Genomic DNA, 22,782 nt, shown 5'->3' with positions numbered 1-22,782 from the left:
ATGTTCTGATATGTATGGCATGTCACAATCCTAATGTCTCAGGGTTATAGCAGAAAAAATGTTCACTTTGATTTTATTCTTCTTGCTCCTGAACATCCCACTTCACATGTCGAGTTCCATTCATCCCAGTTGCTTTTGAACAATGAAGCAGAGTGAAGACAAGGATGGAATATTTCAGCCATGTGCCTTCATACTTGAGGCAGTCCATAGGCCAGTGGATATAACAGAGTTCATACAACCTTTCAAAAGAAGGTAAGTGCCTTATACTTTCTACATAAGTGTCATCATGGATATTTCATGAGGGGTCAGAGGATGAGGATCAGAGCAATGCCTTGAAACTTCTGCCTCATTCTCCCAACCTGCACATAAATAAATGTCTCCAAATTCCTTTAAATATTCAATGCCATTTTTCTACTTTTAATTTGTCCAGAGAGTGTTTTGTGTTTTCCCAGTTACCCTCTAACTTCCAAGCCTGGAAACTGAGTAAAGGAAGGACTCCATACATTGTTACATCACATATAGTCTACTTCTTCACAGTTTCCATATCACAATATCTGGTGATGTCTCATCAAAGGAACCCCATTCTAATTCAGTGAGTGTCACCCTAACTGGGTTAAAAAAAGGCCATATAGTACAGTCAGCTGATAGATATGCCATCAATGTGTTGTTTTTAACACATTGCTGGGGCTAATGATATTTTTGGCACACTAGCTACAGAAAATGTTCACATAGATGATCAGTTACTCTCTCAGATGATCTGCATGTAGTCACACTGTGCCTTCTAAAGATGCACCAAGAATGGAAGTAGGAAACTATCCACTTTGAACTTTATGTACACTCCCGTTTCTCCAAAATTTACTTATAAACATATATAATCACTGGGCTTTAATTTCAAAGTCCATTCATTCACTCTTTCTTTACAGTAAAGACGGATTGTATGGACTGTAAATGGTATGTTTGCATTCTTTGACAACTGTGGCTGTCCTTAATAGGGGTGACTTCTTCCTTCCCGAGTCACTTGCATGAGCGACAGTTGTAGCATGTGATAATTGGCAACATTTGAGAGTAGGGATAGAGGTGTTGCCCACTAGCACACATTTCCCATTATTTAAGAATCCATGTCTACTCTCTATATATGTCTAATCTGTCTATTCTCTGACACTTACATCACATTTACCACACTTGTTTTTCTTTACATTTTACATTCACTATATCTGCCTATTTTACCAATTTCAAGACTACCTACGTATTGATTTTGTGTATATTTGGTCTTTATTACTTAGATAACATGAAATGACTAGGAAGAAAGAAAAGTTATTATTCTTCCCATAGACATAAACACAAACTGGTATCATTCTCTTCCAACTGACTTGTCACCCATTTTTTTACTTAAAAGTTCGTAAACTTTTTCATACATTTTACATTTTAGAATCTTCTGTCTTTCCAACATGTAATACTGGCACATACAAATTTCAGTAGGATGCTATTCTTGTGTTAGTGTAACTAAAAGGGTCTTCTAACAATGTTTTCTACAAGAAAAATTGTGTTGGTTAGATAAACCCAGTATAAATATGTGACATGGCATTGTAAACATAAAATAAGTGAACAATACTAAAGAGGTAGTACACACCCTTATTATCTGCACTCAAGACCTAAAGGAAGTGTATCCCTGTGCATTTGAGGTCCATTTAGTCTACAATTGGAATCCATTCCCTTCTTATGGATTAATTGAACATTAATATCATCCATTCCCACAGATGAATACAGATATACATTTTTACCAAATCTGTCTCTGGTATTTGAATTTATTTAAAAATAAAATTTTAAAAAAGATTTTATGGCCACAAAAGATAAACCAGAAAGAAGAAAGATAACGATTGTCAGGATGGCATAAACAACAGAGCCAAATGTTTTCCCGACGATTGTGCATAATCTGACATTCAAGATTTCCTTACCCTATTCAGTTAATTTCATAAGAAAATACTATAAACTCAATGGCTCACACATCATGTGTATTTTACATATTGCTCAATAATTTAAAAATGAAATCACAATCAGGTTTTCTGTTTGTTCAACACCTTGGGCCTTGTCTTTACCTTTTGAGAATGAACTTAAAAACCAGAGATGCACAAGGCTCTCGGTGGAAGATACTTATGGCTCATCTTAATTATAGGACCTGTAGTCTCATGAACCTTTAAATGTTTTTGTAAGCTTCCATCTTCTTATGTGATTTCAAAATACCAACATAAAAGCTTTGTTTCAGTCTTTGGGGGTGCTTGGGAACACCATCTAGTACATGATAGTCCTTGTATTGATTACACATGATTATCTGTAAATTTCTGTCTCTATTAATCACTGTAACCTTTTACAGAGGAGGATATCACAACAATCAGTTTGCACTGGCCTTGGCGTTTGCAGTGGATCAAGTCAACAGGAACCATGATCTTTTACCAAATATATCTTTGAAATTTGGATTTCTAGCAGGAGGTTGTAAGTTCATGGCAAAAGCATATGATATTATTCAATCTTCTGTAAAATATCATTATAATGCACCTAATTATAACTATTAATCTGGACAGATGTTCAGTGGTGTTTTCAGGACTAAACTTGGCAGAATCTTTAGTAGTTGGGAAATCAATGGACCTCTACCATTCACAGCAGGTGAGATTTTGGGTTATAGTTTTGCAAAAAATCCTGTCTCTATTGGTGCCATTCCAAGATGCTAAGAAGAGTGTGAGGGAAACTGACCTTACACTTACGTCAAATGACATAGTTCAAGGGTGTTATTCAGAGATTTTATGGGCCTTTCATATTTCCCTTTTTAAAGTATAGATAAGAGAATAAGTAACATGTAAGGGGGTACTTAAGATCTCTTTGCAGAAAAGTGTGTTTAACAACTTATTTTAATGCATGGTACCTCATGGTTTTCCCTGTGTCTCAGGTCGTTCAATTTACCTTTGGACCCTTCGATCCTATCCTGAGTGATCATGAACAATTTCCTTATTTGTATCAGATGGCCCCCAAGGACACATCTCTAGCCCTGGCCATGATTTCTCTCATGATTCACTTCAGCTGGAACTGGATTGGACTGACCATCTCAGACAATGATCATGATATCCAGTTCCTCTCATATTTGAGAAGAGAAATGGAAGAAAAAACAGTCTGCTTTGCCTTTGTGAACATGATTCCCATCAACATGCACTTATATGTGTCAAGAGCTGAAACATATTATAAGCAAATCATGACATCATCCTCAAATGTTGTTATCATTTATGGTGATACAGACAGTACTCAAGCTTTGAGCTATAGAATGTGGGAATCTTTAGGTATACAGAAAATATGGGTCACCACCTCACAGTGGGATGTCACCACAAGAATGAGAGACTTTACATTTGATGCACCTCAAAAGACTCTAACTTTTGCACACCATCATGCTGAGATTTCTGGTTTTAAAATTTTTCTCCAGACGTTGAGCCCTCTCACCACAAACACATACCTGGCAAGTCTGGAATGGATGAACTTTAACTGTGAAGTCTCAGCTTCTAATTGTAAGACACTGAAGAATTGCTTATCCAATGCCTCATTGGAATGGCTAGGATTACAGACTTTTGACATGGCTTTTTATGATGCCAACTATGATATATATGATGCTGTGCATATTGTGGCCCATTTCTACCAGGAGAAGCTTCTTCAGGGAATGGATAATGTGAAAGGACATCAGTATAATTGCTTGAAGGTAGTGTTTCTTCTATTGGATGATATTTGGTGTCATCAATGTCAGAGTCTTTAATAGTCTCTTTGGTGCCTCATTCCAGTTGATTAGGAAATATTTTACCAAATAGAAAGCTTTCTGAACATTTTTGCTCCTGAGAAAGTAAATCTAAAGGTTGGTATAAATCTCAGTTGCAAAGGCAGTAGAGTAGGACACACAATTTATCAAGGTAAATCAGTGATTTTCTTACAGAGCACCTGAATATCATCACCCCTGTTCTAATATTGGAAACATAGGAGTCCTTCCTCATTAATCCTCTCTGTGATGGGAAGATAAGCTTTTGTTCGTTAGTTGTCAAATAAGTGGTATTCAGTTTAGGGGATTGTTTTCTACAGTGTTATTCGATGATTTTGCCCAAATCTAGGCATTGGAAAATACACAGAATATAATAGTCAGATTCTGTTCAGTACATACATGTCTATTCATATGTGTGGATGGATGGCTATCATTGTTTATGGATATGTTTGTGTTTGTTTCTGTGTTTCTGGGTGTATATCTGTGTTGATGTCAATGTGCTACTGTCCATCTGCATATCTGTCTGTTTGTAGAACTTAACGTTAATTTGTCTTACATCAATGTTTTTCCTGTAGGTGTGTGTTTCTGTGTGTATCTTCCTGTGTGTATTTGTCAGTGCATGTGTCTACACGTGTCCATGTGTGTTATTTGTGTATTTTGGGATTCGATTGTGCACATGTATATCTATGTTTCAGTGTATCTGTGTTTATTTGTGTGTGTGGCTGTCTGTCCTTGGATTTGAGCATCAATTTGTCTGTTTGTATCTGTATATATCTATGAATTTGTAAGTGTATTTATAAACCTGTGTATGTTTTTTGTGTGTTTCTTTTTCTGCTTGTCTGTTTGGGTGCATAAGTGTGATTTTGTGTGTCTGTGAATTCACATGTGTGTCTTGTCTTACACATGTATGTGTATGTGAGTACTATGTGGCCGTATTATATATGCATCTATGTATGGATATGAGTGTGTGTATGTGTTTGTGCACATTTAATATTTATGTTTGGTTTCTGCATGTATGTCTTCATTTGTGTTTAGTAGTTTCCACTGAGAGAACAGCAATTCTAGGAACATTATAATAATTTTATTAATCCACTTGCTTTCATTGAGATTTCTCAACTGTGCACATTCAATAAAGTTGTATTTATGATGAGATCAGAATACATTTTTTGACTTTAAGCAAGGACACAAACACTGTAGAATGTTGACTGTCTTTCAGCTGCACTCCATTCTTAGGAAGACCTACTTCACCTATACTGTTGAGAAAAATGTGGTAATGAGTCAGAAAGAACAACTGAAGGCAGAATATGACATATTCCAGATTTGGAATTTCCCAAATGGTCTTGGACTTAAGGTGAAGATTGGAATGTTTAGCCCATATTTTCCATATGGTCAACAGCTCCATTTATATGAAGACATTATAGAGTGGGCCACAGGAAGTACAAAGGTGGGTCTGACCTAAATCTTCTGATTTCCATTACACAGTATTTCCATATCTGATTCCTTGGAACTTAGTGAAATGAAATAGATTGTCACCTTAGGGACCATTCTTTAGCCTCCTTTAGTATGACTCTCCTTTTTACTTTTTGATATGATGTTTTATTAATTCTTTGAAGATATCAGACATGAACACATTGAATATTTATCATACTAGAACATGTTTCTGTCTTTTAATATAATTATAAAAATGCTTGTTAACATTGTTTAATATTATTTCCAGTAACATGAAATTCTCTTGGTACCACTCTGAGTACTACACAATGATTTTCCTCTTTTCTGCTGAACGCTTCACACCAGTGCTGAAAAACTGAGGCTAATTGTAAATGAGGAGAAAATTACAAATATGCAAATCATTATTTTTATTACAGATTGAGTTCAAGAATAGTCAGGGCTACAAAGAGAATCCTTGTCTCTAAAAACAATACAAAAAAAAGAAGAAATGGGCAGAAAGAAGGAAAGAAAGAAAAGGAAGACATGCCAGTAATTAAGGTCATCTCTTAATTGTTTTATTTAAAACAAAATTTTATTTATTTTACATACCAAACACAGATTCCCCCTCTCATCCCTGCTCCTGCACCCCCTATCCTTGCCTAAACCCCCCCTGAGCTACCCTTGTCCCCTCCTGTAAAAAAGTAAGTTCTCCCAAGGAGGGACAGCAAAGCCTGGTACATTCAGCAGAGGTAGAACCTAGGCCCTAACCCCGGCCTCAAGTGTTAGCAAGGTATTCAACCATGGGTAATGGGATTCAAAAGGCCAGCTTATGCATCAAAGATATACCCTAATCACTATGCCATGTTCCCTCAAACAGATCCAGCTACACAACTGTCTTCTATATGCAGAGTGTCTAGTCTGGACCAATGCAGGTTCCATAGCTGTTGGTCTAAAGTTTGTGTGTTCCTATGAGCTTGGTTGAGCTGGCTCTGTAGATTTCCCCAGCATAATCTTGATTCCCATTGCTCATATAATCCCTCTTCCCTCTCTTCAACTGGACTCCCAGAGCTCCAGAGCTCCACCTGGTGCTTGGTTGTATATCTCTGCATCTGCTTCTATTGGTTACTGGATGAAGGCTGTATGGTGACAGTTAGGGTATTCACCAATCTGATTACCAGGATAATCCTGTTCAGGAACCCTAACCACTACTGCTAGTCATCTAATCTTGGGGTATCCTTGTGGATTCCTGGGAATTTCCCTAGCACCAGGTTTCTCTCCTACACTATAATGTCTCCCTCTATCAAGATATCTCTTTCATTGCTCTCCCACTCCATCACTCCTCCAGCTAGACCACCCTATTCTGTCATGTTCTCATTCTCCATATTCACCCCTCAATTGCCCCTCCATATTCCCAGTTCACTCCTGAAGATCTCTGTTTCCCCTTCCCAAGGTGATTCTATGTCCCTCTTAGGGTCTGCCTTGTGTCCTAGCTTCTGTGGAGATGTGGGTTGTAGTCAGATCATCCTCTGCTTTATATCTAGTATCCACTTATCCTGTTTGTGCTTCTGAGTCTGGGTTACCTCACTCAGGATATTTTCTAGTTCCATGTATTTATCTACAAATTTCATGATGTCATTTTTCTCTCTACTGAGTCCTTTGTGTGTATGTACCACATTTCTTTATCCACTTTTCATTTGAGGGACATCTAGATTGTTTCCAGGTTCTAGCTATTATGAAGAATGTGGATATGAACATAGTTGAGCAAGTGTCCTTGTGGTATGATTGAGCATCCATTGGGTATATGCCCAAGAGTGGTATAGCTAGGTCTTAATGTAGACTGATTTTCAGTTTTCTGAGAAGTCCCCATACTGATTTTTGGAGTGGCTGTACAAATTAGCACCCCCACCAGCATGTCCTTTCCTTACAGAAGGTTCTCAGTTTCAGGAGGTATCATTTATTAATTGTTACTCTCAGTGTCTGTGATACTGTTGTTATATTTAAGAAGTGGTTTCCTGTGTCTATGCTACTTCCTACTTTCCCCTCTTTCAGGTTCAGTGTAGCTGGATTTATTTGAGCTTTTTATTTTATAATTTAATTTAATTTTACATATCAGCTGCAGATTTTCCTGTCCTCACTCCTCCCGCCCCCTTTCCTTCCCCCTAGCCCACCCCCCAATTCCATCTCCTCCAGGGAAAGGACTTCCCTGGGGATTCAGCTCAGCCTGGTAGATTCAGCTGAGGCAAGTCCAGTTCTCTCCTTCACCCAGGCTGAGCAAAGTGTCCCTGTATAAGCCCCAGGTTCCAAACAGCCAGCTCATCCACTAAGGACAAGTCCTGGTCCCACTGGCTGGGGGCCTCCCAAACAGTTCAAGCTAATCAACTGTCTCAGTTATCCAGAGGGCCTGATCTAGTTGAGGTTTTTGATACACATTGATTTGAGTTTTGTGCATAGTGATAAATACGGATTTGTTTGCAGTCTTCTACATGTTGGCACACAATTATGCCAGCACCATTTTTTGAAGATGCTTTCTTTTTTCCCTTGAACAATCTTTGTTTCTTTGTAAAAAAAAAAAAATCAGATGTGCATAGGTGTGTGGATTAATATCAGTAACTTCACTTTGATTCCATTTGTCCACATGCCCATTTTTATGCCAATATCAAGCTTACTTTATTACAACAGTTCTATAATAGAGCTTGAAGTCAGGAATGATGATCCCTCCAGAAGTTGCTGTATTTCACAGGATTGTTTTAGCTATGTTAGGTTTACTGTTTGTCCATATAAACTTATGTAATGTTCTATTGAGGACTGTGAAGAGTTGTGTTGGGATTTTGGTGGGAATTCAATTGAATATGTAAATTTATTTTGTAAAGATTTCCATTTTTATTATGTTGATTATACCTGTCCATGAGCATGGAAGAACTTTTTTATTTTCTGATATCTTCTTCAATTTTCTTCTTCAAGGACTTAAAGTTCTTGTCATACAGGTCTTTCATTTGTTTGGTTAGAGTAACCCCAGGGTATTTTACATTATTTGTGGCTATTGTAAAGGATAATGTTTTTCTGATTCCTTTCTCAGCCTGTTTATTATTTGTGCATAGGAGAGCTATTGATTTTTTAAATTAACGTTTTATCCAGCTACATTAATGATGGTACTTCTCAGTTGTAGAAGTTCCCTGGTGGAATTTTGGGGGTCACATATGTCGACTATCCTATCATTTCCAAATAATGTTTGACTAATCTGTCTAATTTGTGTGCTTTTCATATCCTTTTGTTGTCTTATTGCTCTAGCTAGGACTTTGAGTACTATATTGAATAGATATCGGGAGAGTGTACAGTATTGTCTTGTTCCTGAAATAAGAGACATCACCTTGAATTTCTGTCCATTAGTTTGATGTTTGCTAACAGCTTCCTGTAAACTGCCTTTATTTTGTTTAGGTGTATTTCTTGTATTCCTGATTTCCCCAAGAACTTTATAATGAAGGGATGTTCGATTTTGTCAAAGGCTTTTTCAGCATCTATTGTGATGATGTCGTTTTTTTTCTTTCAATTTGTTTATATGATGAATTACAATGATAGATTTTCATATGTTGAACCATCCCTGCATCTCTGGTATGTAGCTTACTTCATCATGGTAGATGATTTATTGATATGTTTTTGGATTTGGTTTGCCAGTATTTTAATGAGTATTTTCTGCATCAATGTTCATGAGGGAGATTGTTCTGTAATTCTATTTCTTTTGCATCATTGTGTGGCTTGGCTATCAGGGTAGCTGTAGCTTCATAGAAATAATTTGGCAATGTTCCTTCTGTTTCTATTGTGTTAAAAAGTTTGAGGAGCATTGCATTATTGTATATTTGAAATTTTGGTAGAATTCTGCACTGAATCCATCTGGCCATGGGCTTTACTTATGGATGATAGGTCTATTTAAATTGTTTAACTGGTCTTGATTTAATTTTGGTATATGGCACTTATCTAAAAATTTTCCATTTCTTTTAGATTTTCCAGTTTTGTGGGGTACAGATTTTTGAATTATGACTTGATGATACCCTGGATTTCCTCATTCTCAGATGTTATGTATCCTTTTCATTTATGATATTGTTAATTTGGATATTCTATCTCTGCCTTTTAGTCAGTTTGGATAAGGGTTTTTTTTTTCTATCTTGTTGATTTTCTCAATGAACTAACTCTCTGTTTCATTGATTCTTTGTACTGTTCTCTTTATTTCTATTTTATTGATTTCAGACCTCAATTTGATTATTTCCTGGCATCTATTCCTCCCGAAAGAGTTTGCTTCTTTTTCTTCTATAGCTTTCATTTATGCGGCTAAGTCGTTAGTGTGAGATATCTCCAACTTCTTTATTTAGGAATTTAGATCTGTGAATTTTCCTCTTAGTACTGCTTTCCTACTGTTCCATAAGTTTGGTATGTAGTACATTCATTTCCACTTAAATCTCGGGAGTCTTTGATTTCTTTCTTTATTTCTTTCTTGATGCAGTGGTGATTTGGTTGAGCATTATTAAGTTTGAATTAGTTTGTAGGCTTTCTGTAACTTGTGTTTCTGTTGAATTCCAACTTTAAGACATGGTGGTTTTGACAAAGTACAGGAGATTATTCCATTTATTAATGTAACTGTTGAGATTTGCTTTGTGACCAAGTTTGTGGTCACATACTTAGAGAAGGTTCCATAGGGTGCTCTAGAGTTTGGTTTGAATGTTCTCTAGATGTTTATTAAGTCAATTTGAGTCATAACATCTCTTAGTTCCATTATTTCTCCACTAAGTTTCTGTCTGGCAGACCTGTCCACTGGAGAGAGTACAGTGTTGAATTTTCACACTATTAGCGTGTGAGGTTTTATGTGTGATTTAAGCTTTAGTAATAATGCTTCTTTTACAACTGTGGATGCCCTTCTATTTGAGGCAAAAATGTTCAGAATTGAGACCTCATATTGATAAATTTTTCCTTTGATGAATATGTAATGTCCTTCTTGGCCTCCTATGATTAATTTTAGTTTGAAATCTGTTTTTTTAGATATTAGGATAACTTCACCATCTAGCTTCTTAAATTTGTTTGAATAGAAAGGCTTTCCCCAGCCTTTTACTCTGAGATAGTACCTGTCTTTGAAGTTCTGGTGTGTTTTTTGTATGCAGCAGAAGGATGGATCCTGTATTCATATCCATTCTGTCAGCCTTTGACTTCTTATAGGCAAATGGAGTCCATTGATATTAAAGGATATTAATGACCATTGATTCTTAATTCCTGTTATTTTTTGGTGGTAGTGTTGTGTGTTTCCCTTTTTGGGGATTTGTTGGTGTATGATTATGTATTTCCTGTGTGTTCCTGGGTGTTTATAAATTCCTTAGGTTGGATTTTTCTTCTAGTGCTTTCTATAGGGCTGGATCTGTGGATAGGTATTGTTTAGATATGATTTTATCATAAGAAAGTTTTCTTCTATGATTTTTGTTGAATATATTCTCTGTGTTTTTGAGCTGCTATTCTTCTCCTTCTTGTATCCACATTATTGTTAGGTTTGGTCTTTTTAAAGTGTCTCAGATTTCTTGAAGGTTTTGTGTTATGACTTTGTTGGCTTTAATGTCTTCTATAACTGCTGAATCTATTTTCTCTATCGTATCTTCAGTGCTAGAGTGTCCTTTTTTCCATTTCTTGCATTCTTTTGGTTATGCTTGCATCTGTATTTCCTGTATATATGCTCAGATTTTATTTTCCAGTATCCCGAGTTTATGTCTTCTATTTGGCCTCTATTTTAGTTTTCAATTCTTACACTGATTCTTTCACCTGTTTTACTGCGTTTTCTTGCCTTTCTTTGGGGGACTTATTGATTTCTTCCAATTTTTTGTTTCTCTTTGCCTCAATTCCTAAAGGGAATTTTTCATTTCCTCTTTAAAAGATACTGTCATTTTAAAATCATTTTAAGGTCATTTTCCTCTATTTCTTCTATTTTGGGATGTTCTAGTCTTGCTGATATAGAACCAAATGGTGATGCCACATTGGTCTTTATTGTGTTGAATATGTTCTTACACTGGCATCTACCCATCTTTTGCTCCAATCAGTGCCAATGGTTTCTCTGTGTCAGGGAGCCACACTTGGTCTAATCAGAATTCTTGGTCCAATTGGAGCTCTTAGTCCAGTTGAAGCTAGTGTGGTCTGTTTGAGGGAGCAGTTGCGATCTTGGGGGATGGGTGGGTTTGGGCAGCTGAATGGGGATTAGTATACAGTGTCTGATGATGGGGTGGTAGTAAGCCTGCCTGCAAAAGCCCTGCCTGCTGGCCTCCAAGTTGGGCTGCAATGGGTGGGGGTTTGGGGTACAGGTTGTATTCCTGGGCCTAAAGCCTAGAGGCTAGGGTCATCAGGTAGGAGAACAGACTCCAAATTGAAATCTTTTAAGATGGGAAAATCATATATTTTATTTGGGGATTAATTTGAGAAGACACAACATTAATCCATATTATTTGATTTTAGAAAGCTAATATTTATCTAGGGCTACACCCTCTGGTGGGAGTCAATATAAGGACATTGAAAAGGAAGCTTCTGCTGCAATACTCTTTAAAATCACCCCCTGAAACTTCACAATCCATGCCTCCATCTTTTGCATTGCTCCCAATATCCTTATCTTTCATTCTCCTACAGAACAACTCATCAAGCATTGAATGAACATTCAATGGCTTTTCTTGCACAATGTTCCAAAGTCCTTCTATAATTGTTCCTAAAATAACATGGTCAAGCCTGTCACAGAAATACCCTACGATCCTGGTGCCAACTTGTCTTAGAGTTTCTGTTTCTTCATTGAAACACCATGACCAAAAGCAAGTTAGGAAAGAAAGTGTTTATTTGGCTTATCCTTGGATTACTGTTCATCAGCCAAAGAAGTCAGGACAGGAACTCAAACAGAGCAGGAACCTGGAGGCAGGAGCTGATCCAGAGGCCATGGAAGGGTGCTACTTACTGGCTTTCTCTTTGGAATGCTCAACCTGCTTTCCTAAGGAACCCAAGGCCACTAGTGTAAGGGTGGTACCACTCACAATGGGCTGGGCCCTCCAATCACTAATAAAGAATATAACCTACAGGCCTGTCTATAGCCGGACCTTATTGAGGTATTTTCTCAGTTAAGGTTCCTTCCTTTCCAGTGGCTCTAGTTTGTGACAAGTTGACATAAATCCAGCAAGCAATCCAAACACAAGCTACTTTATACTACCAAGGAATGTTTCTTGCCAACAATAGCCACCAAGATTTTATGTACAAACAAGGAGCCATTTGTGACAGTGAATAAATAAAAAGAACCAAGGCATTAGATCAGCAAAAATTACAAAACTCATATACAGAGAAAAATGTGACCTTTCCTAAAAAACAGAGACTTGAATAAATGTATAACAAAGATGAGGTGGAAAATTACACTGAAAAGGCCATCAGCCTTCCTAAAGATTTTCACAGTGAAAAAAAATCACAAAATATCAGACAAAGAAATCAAAGAAGATACACACACTGACAAGATATCCTATATTCATAGATTGGAGGAATTCAAATCATCAAAGGTCTGCAGTAGTCGAAGGGATCCAAAGAATCCATGAAATTTCTATGACATTCTACATGGAACCAGCAAAAGAATCCTAAAGACACTGGACCTGCTAATTTCAAAATATGCCATGAAGCTGTGTGCTGTGGGATGTTCTGTATGTCCTGTGGGAGCCCTTCTTGTGTTCTTTGTGGCGTTACCCAGCAGGTCCGCATAGAGGATGATTAGGACCATGGGCCTGAGTGCAGGTGTTTGAGATGGTCTGCACTTGGCTGTGCTGGGGGATGGTCTGTATGTCAAGTTGCTCTGATTGGTTAATAAATAAAACCTGATCGGCCGTGGCTAGGCAGGAAAGATAGGCGGGACTAACAGAGAGGAGAAATAAAAGGACAGAAAGGCAGAAGGAGACTCTGCAGCCGCCGCCATGACCAGAGACACTGCCAGATGCCGCCATGACCAGCAGCATGTGAAGATGCCGGTAAGCCACCAGCCACGTGGCAAGGTATAGATTTATGGAAATGAACTAATTTAAGCTATAAGCACAGTTAGCAAGAAGCCTGCCACGGCCATACAGTTTGAAAGCAATATAAGTCTCTGTGTCTACTTGGTTGAGTCTGAGCGGCTGTGGGACTGGCGGGTGACAGAGATTTGTCCTGACTGTGGGCAAGGCAGGAAAGCTCTAGCAACAGCTGTGGGTAATCAAAACAGCATGATATTTATTTTCAAGACACAGACACATAGACCAAAAAAACAGAATAGAGACTCTTCAATAAACCTACACACACATCTATAGAGAACTCATTTTCAACCAACGTTTTGCTGGGGTACTTGAACCTAGTTTGCTGGAGCTGAGAAATTGGTGGTAATTAAGAGAAACCTGCATCATTGAGTAGAAATCTTCTGGGAAGGATTTTATGTGAGTTAGCACATAGAAGTTGTGTTCCATAGATGTTTAAAGTTGTACATGATGCTAACAGCTGGACTTGGTAATGTAAGAGTCATTCAGGTGGTACTGGTTTTGAATGAATGAAGAGATCACGGAGTGCAGCTGAGGAATGGCACTGTGAGAGACCAGGAAAAGACTTTGAAGATACAGAATTGAAGGGTTCATGGAGAGAAATAGAGGCTTGTTACTATGAAGAGAGCCTAGGAGAGGCTATTGGTGAAAGTGCAGGCCAATTTCAGCAGAAGCCTCCAGAATTTTGGAGATGCAAGAACCATGAGATGACCACCAAGAACAGCAGCAGCAGAGGAGTGGAGTCAATGGGAGCAAGAAAAACAGCTGTGTGTGCTGCAGAGGGCAGAGCCAGAGAAGTGACCCAAGGCCTTTAGAGGAGCACAGAAGATCATGAGTAAATTGTGGACTTTGGATGATGAGTTATTTATACTGTTGGAGTTTGATTTTGTTTAGTTCAGATTGTGACTATGCCCTGGGTCTTCCCTCCTGCAATAAGAAAGTACTTCATTTATTTTTTATTTTACAGGAACATGGACTGCATTTAAAAAGAGATTTAGGTTTTAAGAGACTTAGAGATTTCTTAAAGAGACTAAATTACTAAGTGTTTGAATTTATAAAGACGGTGGGACTTTTAAAGTTATTTATGTTTTTAATTTGAGATCTTGTGGATGAATAAGAAAGGAAAGCTTATGGTGTAATAGTGATGTATTTGTGAGTTAAGTTGACAAGGGGTCAGTTGTCCTGATTAGTTTTGTGTCAACTTGACACAAGCTAGAGTCACTGCAGAAGAGGAAGCCTCTTTTGAGAAAATCCCTCCATAAAATTGGGGTGTAAGCAGCCCTGTAGGACATTTTCTTAATTTGTTATTGATGTGGGTGGGACCAGTCCATTGAGGGTGGGACCACCCCTGGGAAGGTGGCCTTATGGGTTCGTAAGAAACAGGTTGAGCAAGCCATAAAGAACAACTCAGTAAACAATACCCAGCCATGGCTGCTGCATCAGCTCCTCCCTCCAGATTCTGACCTTGCTTGAGTTCCTGTCCTGAATTCCTTTGATGATGAACAGTGATATGGAAGTATAAGCCAAATAAATGATTTCTTCCCCCCACCCAAAAAAAAAGAAAGAAAGAAAGAAAAGGAAGCTTTTGCTGTTTATCTACTTGCTGTCACCTTTCTAGCAAGTCTGTTCTTTCACTGGCATAAAAAAACTATTTATTTGGGATTCTAATGTATACTGAAGATCAGCAGAAACCTTCAACCTCATGGACTAAGAAGTTTCTGGACTCTTGGTCTATGCATTTGTTTACAGCAATTGTTGGAATAGCTAAACCACAGCCTATAAGAAATTAAAATTATATATATATATATAATATACATATAGATATACATATAGATATAGATATATAAAGAGAGAGATAGAGAGAGAGTGTGTGTGTGTGTGTGTGTGTGTGTGAGAGAGAGAGAGAGAGAGAGAGAGAGAGAGAGAGAGAGAGAGAGAGAGACGGATTCATTTTCTAAGTATTTTTACTCCTGAGAACGCTAAGTAGTACAGTGACAGAAAAATGTTCAACAGTGCACATAAATTATAGGAATTCATAATGATTCTTGCAGTATTATGGAAACACTAGAAGAACTTCTACACATGGAAAAGTAAGATATATTCAAATGATCAAGTAAGAATAAGACAGCACTAGAAACCTAGCCAGAAAAACAACTGTTGGAATAATATCAAATACTGCAGTAACAATAACAGGCCATAATTAGCAAATAATTCTCAATAACGTTTAAATATTAATCTTCAAATTTTCTAATCAAAAACACAAACATCAACATTGGTTTCTAAAACCAACAGTCATTTTTGCTTCCAGAAACTAACCTCACTTACAATCATGCAAAAATCCCTTCTGTAAATATGTAGGGAAAGAATGTTGAAAAATGGAACATAATAAAGAGAACTAGAGACTAAACACATTGATTTATATGGTAGAAAAAATTCTCAACTAAATACTGATTAATATAACTCAACAACACAACAGAAATACCTGTCCTTATGGCAAAGTTGACTTCATTCCAGGGATACAAGGATCGTTCAGCATATGCACAGCAATAAAGTAAATGTGGCACATAAATAGACTCAAGGATAGAAATACATGATCATCCAAATAGAGGCAAAAAGAGCTCTTAGCAATGTTCACCATCCATTCAGAGTTAAAATTTAAAACAAACAAAAACCTGAAACAGTAGGCTGAACACATCTTGACTTGATAAGTTTTCTTTTTTATTAATTAATAATTATTGTAGAGATTACTCACATTTAAAAAGATTTCCTATGATAATCCTGTGGTCATCATTGTACTATATGAGGAGAAGCTCAAAGAATTTCCACTAAAATCATTAGTGAGGCAAGATGTATGTGGTAGTTCATATGTTTAATTCAAACTCTTGGCAGGCAGAGGCAGGCAAATTTCTGTCTATGTTCAGTCTGGCATTGATAGCAAGTCCAAGCAAGCTAGGTTTGCAAATAGAGACCCTGCCTAAAAATATATGTCAGAAATGGGACAAGTATATACATATTCTCCACTCTTCTTCAAAATAGTCCTTAGTATCTTAGAAAGAAAAACAAGAAATTGTAAACACCATGAACAAAAAAGAAGGGAAGAATTTTGCCTGCTGATAGCATGTATTTTAATTCCAGTATTCAGGAGGAAGGAAACACAGATCTCTGTGGTAACTAGGTCAGCCTAGTTTACATCAGGGGTTGAGGTCTCCCAACAACACTGTCAGAACCTCTTTCATAAAACTGCCAAAGAAAAGGAAGATTTGTAGTAATCCATATTGTGGAGAATGAAAGGCCCAGTCCATAGGACACACTGCAGTTTCAACACAGAATTCAAATTGAAGAAAAGGTGCAAAGTATGGACACAACAACCAGCAGCTTTCTGAAGCAGCATTCAGATCACTCTAAGCAGGTTTTTGATGAAAAAATGATTTTTTTATTTTAAACTTTAAGAAATCCTTTAATTAAGATTAAGTAAACTAACTTTTATTCAGGTTCCCCCAGTACTTAAAGCTTTTTACAGCATTTTCACCTCAGGGAACACTCCACCTTTCAGTGGTGACAATTTCAGTGAGTGACAATTCTTGTCAATTCAGCATGTAATCACTATAAATGTACCAGGCTCTGCCATTTCCCTAATTTTTCTTATACTCTCTCTTTCATGCTTTACAGTGCTATTCTACTAGAGTGCATGTATGTTATCTGAGATACGAGGAGTTGCTTCCACTGTTTCATATATCCACTAGTTCTAGGTTGCAATGCTATTATTGTGATTAAACAGTGACTAAAAACAAAGTGAAGAGGAGTGGTTGATTAGGCTCATGGATTACAATCAAGGGAGGATAAGGTAGGACTCTGGATTCTGCAACTGAATCATAGACCCTTGGGGGAAAATCTCTACTTACTGGCTTGCTCTACTTGATTTCCCATATGCCCTGCCTGGGGAAAATGCCCACAGTGGGCTGAGCACTCCTAAATCAAGTGCCAATTAATAAAATGTATCACATGTAGATTGACAGGCTAGTTCAATGAATAGGATTGTTTTAGCTCAGGTTCTGACTAACTTTTTAATGTACTTCGTGGTAAGTTGACAAAAAAATTAACTAGACAAACCAGTTTACAAGCACCATAGTGTTTGCCCACCACAAACATCCTATTCTTCTTCCTGAATTTCTAGCAAGGTGAAGCTTTCCAACTTTATATTAATGTTTCCACACATTCATATAAATGACATTATATAATATACTAAGTGAAATGTGGTCACTTATTTGATGTATAAAAATAAGTTTATTGTGTAAATAAAATATAGTCACTCATTTGCTGTATATAAAATAATCTTATTTCTCCATGTTCATCTAATATAGATATGGAAGAGGTAGGTGAAAATACTGATAACAGCATGTATCTAATTTTCCTCAGATGCCTCCCTCTATGTGCAGTGCTGATTGTGGTCCTGGATTCAGAAAATTCTGGCAGGAGGGAATGGCAGTCTGTTGTTTTGATTGCACCCCCTGCCCAGAAAATGAAGTTTCTAATGAGACAAGTGAGTGTTTCTGCTTAATAAATTCTTCCCAATGATCATCCTCTTTAACCTACATGGGATGATTAAATCATTTAAAAGTCCACTCCACAAATCAAATACATCACTTGCTTATGTTCATTTTTATAGGAATGTGATCAATAACAACATATCTTCAAGTAATAGCCTTTGCCTTGACATATAGCTTTGACTCATTGGAAATTCACTTTATGTGTCATTTTTTCAAATAAACAGTTTTGATTATCAAACTACAGTGTGAGGGAATTCTACTAAAGTCATTTCTAGTGTGATTATCTCCTCTAAAATTACAAGTTGATTAAATTTCATTTATGAGTCTTTAATAATATTTATTTCTTTAATTTGAACATACGTTTAAGGCACCATGTATGTGCAGGAGTCAGTGGAGAACATATCAGGGCATCAGAGCCACTGAACTTGGTTATGTGGGTGCTAGGAATCAAATGAAAGTCCTCTGTAAGATTAGTGGAGACATGAATAATTACTTGTAAAATTATCAGAAACTGTTTAGCATGACACAGAAAACTAGAAGCAATATTCAGAGATCCCTTTTCAAAGGATCAATGTGTTATGAAGTCTCGGGAACTGTGAATAAGAGATGTCACCTGATGTAGAAAATACAGTGTCCTGTGTTCAGTATTTTTCTATGCATCACCCATTTAATAATGTCACAAATATAAGATTAAAATTATTTTGTATGAAAGCAACTTGCCACAATTTTCTAAATAGTGTTGTCCCCTACACAGCTCTTTTTAATCATATGATTATTTGTTTAGAGTTAGCTCCATGCAAATGGCATATAGATCATTTTTCTCTTCTATTGCCTGTCATCATGTTCAATGAAATGAAAGTCTCTAAAGGACACATATGGCCAGTAATATTGCACAGCAATTAAATTCCTTGTAGTAGGAAAAGTTAGCCAACTCCTAGAAGTTTTCTTCTGACATCCATGCACTCCCACACATAATATTTACTGAAGTGATTAAATAAAGTCTAGTGAAATTGTTTTAAATGTAAAAACATAAAGGAGTAATGGGTATTTACAGGGAGAAATATAACAAAACTTAAGCAAACAATATTTTATTGTTTCTTCAGTTTTGTCTATGTATGTGAGAGGAATAGTTATGTGTGCACAATTGCAGGTGCATGTGAGCGGCATCCACTGTCTCTGTAGTTAGTTACAGCCAGCTGTGAGACACCTGACATGGGTGCTGGGGACCGAACTCAGGGCTTCTGGAAGAGCAGTACATTCTCTTCAAAACTGAGCCAACTTTCAGTCCCTTAAACAAATTAACTAATTACATATGTTTTAAATGCATTTTTAGATAAAAAGATTTAAAATCTAGAAGCACATCATGGCTCTTCAATAATCCTCTGATTCAGAGCAATTGTAATCACATTTCCTTATTTTGCTAGGTTAGAGATTACAGCTTATGAATGGGGTCCTATTCCTAAAAACAAACATTCTGTGCTATCACTCTTACTTGAATGTTCTTGTGTTGAGTTGCTCATGGTGTTATATCAGTATCTCCTTCACACTGGAGGACACTCACAGTCTCAGTCTCACATAGATGGAAATTCAGGGAGGAGCAAGGTGCTTGTCTCTTCCCAACGGTGATGGAATCTGGATGTAGGATTTTTAATTCTAAAAATATACAAAGGTTTCTCCCTTAAGTGATAGGGTTACTGTTGCTTATAAACAAGCCTCAGGACTACAGGGTCCTTCTTGACAGATGTATTCACAACTAAGAGGGTATTTATTTAATATATTTAATTAATTTTGCATTTTCAAACATCACAATTATATAAATTTCTTCTATCATTTCATCCTCCTACTTACCCCATATAAACTGAATCACTGTCAAATTCATGAACTCTTTTGTTATTCTGCATGTAGACACACATATAAATCTTTACACACACACACAAACTTAACAATTCTGAAGGTCCTTTAGCCAGACCAAGTGTGGCCAACATATCTTTATCAAGCCCTCTCCTTCTCCTCCTTTCCCATTGCCTTGCTAAAAACCATTAGATTATTGAAGTAGTTTGAATGTGATTTGCCCACATAAGATCATTAGGAGTGGTTTTATTAGTAAGTATTGCCTTGTTGGAGAAAGGGTGGTCTTTTTGGAGAAACTGTATCACTCTGGAGGCAGAATTTGAACTCTCAGATACACTTAAACCACACCTAGTAAGTCAGGTTATTACTGTTGATCAAACATGTATAATTCTAAGGTACTTCTACAGTAGCATATCAGCCTGCATGCCACCATGACCAACCATGATGATAATGAACTAAACCTCTGAATTATAAGACACCCAATTAAATGTTTTTCTTTATGAGAGTTGTCAAGGTGATGGTTTCCAATCACAGCAGTAGAAATATTACCTAGGACATTTACATTTTTTTTTGTTTTTTGTTTTTTTGAGACAGGGTTTTTTTTTTGTGTAGCCCTAGCTATCCTGATACTAGCTTGACATTGAACTCACAGAATTCTGCCTGCCTCTGCTTCCCTTGTGCTAGGATTAAAGACATAAGACACCACCTATGGGCTGACAATTACATACTTAAAGCTAACCACCAAGGTCTGTTCCCTTATTTGGCCACTACCTCTTCCTGAGGCTGACTATCAAAGTCCAGCTATCAAAGTATTGAAGTCAGGATAGCAACACCACCTGTGGCTGTCCTAATAGACTTGACTATCCAATTAAACACGTTATCCCAAGATGAGCTGCCCCTTTAACCATTATGAACTGCCATTTTCCTAAAGGGCATGTCTGTCACCTCTCTATCCAGAGGCAGGTCTTTGTATTCCAGCTAAAAACCTGTTCCTCATCTCCCATGTTCCTTTCCCTTCTCCCTCATCCTTTATCTCCTGTCTTTATCTCTTATTCACTTACCATTTACCTCTGAGATAAATACATGGAGAATTTGATCCTAGGGTATATCTTGCTGACTCTGAGGTTTCCTACTGATTCTGCTTAGTGTTGCTTCTATGTCAATGTGTTTGGGCTGACAAATTCACACTAAAAAATATATCACAGGTCTTGTCCCAGTAGAAGACACAGTCTCCATCTATAATATAGACAGAATACATAAAACAGAAAGAGAAAAATCAGCAGGCAATGTATCTGTGCATCTGAGACGTTAAAATATACACTGTGCAAAACAACTGTTAATGATTTCAGCTTCTGTCACTTAAAAACGTTAAATTACTTTATCATTGCATCCACAATGGTGCTAAAATATTTGTACTTTCCTTAAGATGACAAATGGAATCATTAACACACAGTTAAATACACAACATAATGATGGTTTGGTTTCCTTACACATAAATATAATGAATGAATATAGTGAAATTGAAGCATTGCCATGGAGCAGTGCCTTTCACCTACATTCACATTAAGAATGTGGACATTGGACTGCTTCTGCAACACACTTAATTGAAATGTCTGGTCTCTAAATATGCTAAGCTGCACTAGTCATACTTTCCTTTCTCCATCAGATGTGGATCAGTGTGTGAAGTGTCCAGAGGACCAGTATGCCAACAGAGACCAGAACCAGTACATTCCCAAATCCATGGTCTTTCTGACCTATGCAGACCCCTTGGGGATGGCTTTGACATTAATGGCCTTGTGCTTCACTGCAATCACAGCTGCAGTTCTTGGGGTATTTGTGAAGCATCATGACACTCCCATTGTCAAGGCCAATAACCGCTTTCTCAGCTACACCTTGCTCATCTCACTCCTCTTTTGTTTCCTCTGCCCCTTGCTCTTTATTGGCCATCCCAATGCAGCTACATGCATCCTTCAGCAAATCACATTTGGAGTTGTATTCACAGTGGCTGTTTCCACTGTGTTGGCCAAAACAGTTACTGTTGTTCTGGCTTTCAAAGTCACAACCCCAGGAAGAAGGATGAGGTTCTACCTGACTTCAGGGGCTCCTGACTATATCCTTGGCATCTGTACCCTCATCCAAACTATTCTGTCTGCAATCTGGCTGGGAGTTTCTCCTCCATCTGTTGACATTGATGCACACTCTGAGCATGGCCACATCATCATTGTGTGTGACAAGGGTTCAGTTACTGCTTTCTACTGTGTCTTGGGATACCATGGCTCCCTTGCCTTTGGGAGCTTCATTGTGGCTTTCTTGGCCAGAAATCTCCCTGACAAATTCAATGAAGCCAAGTTGCTGACTTTCAGCATGCTGTTGTTCTGCAGTGTCTGGGTCACTTTTCTCCCTGTCTACCACAGCACCAAGTGTAAGGTCATGGTGGCTATGGAGGTCTTCTCCATCCTGGCCTCCAGTGTTGGCCTTCTGGGATGCATCTTTTTCCCTAAGTGCTACATAATTTTGTTAAGACCAGAGAGAAATTCCCTCCAAAAGTTAAAGGGGAAAACATCTTTCTGAACTGACAGATCCTAAACTGAAACTGACAACTTTAATGCTGGTATATTATCACCTTTTAGGATACAATGCAAGATGTATGCATTAGCTTTTGACTCTCACTCTTTCTTAAATGACAATACCTAGAATCATCATATATACTACTTTTCTGTACATATTCTCCTGTAAACGTCCATCAAATACTTATTCTGTAAGACCTGGCTATTGGACATTATTCTTGTGCCGATGTTCTATTATTTGTCTAATATACATTAAGATTTGAAATAAACTGTGTTCTTTCGATGTCTGAATGAATGTGTGACTTTGACAGCACTTGAATGGTGAAACTTAACACAGCATGGTGTTTTCACACTCAATTTCCCCCTACCTACCCTCTCTCCAATATCCACTATGCCTCCCTTACCCCATCAAAAAGAGCAAGTTATCAAAAGACAAACCCCATGTGCGGCAAAAAAATACACAGTAAGAAAAGGCAAAGAACATGTCTTTAAGTGTTTCTCACCAATTCGAGTTTCTTCTTTAGTGAATTCTGGTCTTAGATCTCTACCACATTTTA

General features: G+C 37.4%; 1 pseudogene; it reads left to right on the top strand.

Annotated features, from left to right (window-relative positions):
• The first annotated feature begins 58 nt into the window (after positions 1-58).
• Positions 59-22,343, top strand: LOC102911572 (vomeronasal type-2 receptor 116-like; annotated as a pseudogene).
• Positions 22,344-22,782: the final 439 nt, after the last annotated feature.

Source organism: Peromyscus maniculatus, chromosome 1 (genome assembly GCF_049852395.1).
Source record: "Peromyscus maniculatus bairdii isolate BWxNUB_F1_BW_parent chromosome 1, HU_Pman_BW_mat_3.1, whole genome shotgun sequence".
NCBI classification, from domain to species: Eukaryota; Metazoa; Chordata; class Mammalia; order Rodentia; family Cricetidae; genus Peromyscus; species Peromyscus maniculatus.
Note: the sequence above shows the minus strand (reverse complement) of the source record. Positions and strands in the feature narration are given on the sequence as shown.